A 2500-nucleotide genomic window follows, 5' to 3' on the forward strand; every position below is an offset into this window, starting at 1 on the left:
ATGCGAGTGTAACAGAATCAAACGTTATATAAGTAACATATTCTGTATAGTAGTGTGTATATCTGTCTGTCTCTTATATGTCAACATGATTTGTGTGCATGGGGATCTCATCTTAAACAAGCTAAGTGCTTAATGAGCTATCCAGTTTAGTAGACCTTGTATTGCGAATTTGTACTTCCATGTACTGTTATGTACTGCCATGTACTGTTCTCATGTCTTACTAAATAAAGTACATCAATCAATCAATCAATCAACATGGGTGAAATTCTCTCTTGTGCAGGCCCATCAATGCAGTTAAAAGATAGATAGAGAATTGGAGCATATAAGTAGAATAAAGTGCATAAAAGGTGGCTAATGTGCATAATAAATTATAGAGTCATGAAATATTATATAAAGGAGAGTCCAATTGAAACACGGATAAGTTCAGTCTGTGCATTAAAAACACAGTTAAAAACATCCTGGTCGCTATACTGCCTCCCCCATTACAGCTGGGGCGCCTGATGGAGGGGAAGGGAACTAGTTGGAATAACGTGTTCCTTCCACACGCTACGTCCTACCGGGGAAACTCCCCCCCTGTCAGGTGACAAGAAGGTCAGTTGGCTCTCATGCATTGAAGGAAGCATGAGGCCCTGGCCTCCCTAGGCTATGGGGGACTGGTGAAGGGGTGGTGTAGCGCCCAGGATCACTTAGGAAATTGGCACCGGGTGAAAAAAATGGGTTACAAAAATCGTGGGATAAAAAATATTTGTTAAAAAAATATATATCACAGTTCAGTTCAGTCTGTGCATTAAAAGCACAGTTCAGTGCAGTGGCAACAGGCTTAGCTCTTATTCAGCAGTGTAATTTGCTGGATTACCACATATGCTGGTAATCCAGCTTGACAGCATGTCGCGGGTTCGACTCCCGATCCCGACGACCTTTGCTGTATGTCATCCCCCCATCTCTCTCCCCATTTCCTGTCGGCCTACTATCCTATCAAAAAAAGCCCCAAAACATATAAGAAACATAAAAGAAAGAGAGCTGCAGAGACGGGGAGACCCCTCTTACTGAACAAACACTCTATACACTATATCCATCACGGAGTCTGGGGGTTCAACTTCAAAACCGTGGTGCATCCGGCTTTGTCGAGCGTCTATACGAGTTTGGGGGAGGGAAGCAAGCCCCCAGAACCGAGAGGGAACAGTGAAGTGCATTGGACGTGGTGGCCAATCATAAGTAGTGCAGCTTATTACGGCTGGGGCCAGACACATGAACAACGAGCGAAAACGGTTTCAACCAATGGGTTCGACTCATGAGCTTGCACACGAGGTTGCGCACACGAGGTTGCGCACGCGAGGTTGCGCACGCGAGGTTGCGCACGCGAGGTTGCGCACACGAGGTTGCGCACAGAGTTGTGCACGGAGGTGACACTACTGCACATGCGAGACGACGCGCAGAGGCCCGATATAGGCCCCGCACGTCACATTTCCCATCCCGGAAGAAGGGTTGAAAAGGGACTATGCACTGGGTGAGCAACTCCATACAAGTGAATGATAATTGTGATACTTGTTAGTTACTGCATTCAATCCTATACGGGCTGGGCGGGAGGAGTAGGACAGGGTCCTCTCGGTGGGGGCTCCTCACAAAAAAAGAATATAAAGAAAGAGAATGTGACGTCACACCATTGAAAGTAATAGCTGAAAACCTCACAAGATGGATGGGGGGGGGGGGGGGGGGTCGCTCGTCCTTGATAGAACCATTTAACACTTATTATAACCACATGAACCCTACCGTCCCTATTCTGGGAGGAACATTCGGCAGAAATAGCACATACTCGTTGTGGTCGGGCAGAAACCTCTTATCTCCGTATTTTCACTTTTTGGTGTTTTTTCGTAAATTAGCGCCCTACTTGATCATACTACAGCATCACACAAAAGCATCAAAAGTAGCAGATCTGCAAGCTCGAAACGTGGTGCGGAGCGACGCGTTTTGAGCTTGTAGATCTGCTGCTTTTGATAATTTTTTCATTTGAATCCTGAAAAGTAACAGTTTTGGACATATTTACAATCAATATTCAATTTAGGCATTTAGCAGACGCAGAGTACAGTAAGCAAGGAAAACACGAGGTATGAGGTTTCCACCTGACAGAGACAATATACAAGCTCGCAATGGGTGACGTGTAAAGCATCATGTGAGCTTGTATATCTGCTATTTTTGGCGAATAGAATACATATCATTTTGGGGGTCCTTGACATGAAAAAAAAATTATTGCAACATATGTTTTTTCAAAAAACTGTAAGGATTTAGAAGACATTTGTAGAATCCCCAGGAGCAAAAGATTTGAGTTAAAATGTTTGCTTTAAATATATACATATTCAAAGAGCGGCAGTGGCGTGAGTGGCGTGCTATGAGCTTGTAGGCCTATGTCTGCCATTTTTGAATAGCCAAATAAATCTTAAAATGACACAGATGCGTTCCCGGTCATAATTAATTAATAAAAAAAACTACTTTTGAGTATAAT

The sequence above is a fragment of the Gymnoscopelus microlampas genome (assembly GCF_963454915.1).
Source record: "Gymnoscopelus microlampas genome assembly, chromosome: 16".
Lineage (NCBI taxonomy): Eukaryota > Metazoa > Chordata > Actinopteri > Myctophiformes > Myctophidae > Gymnoscopelus > Gymnoscopelus microlampas.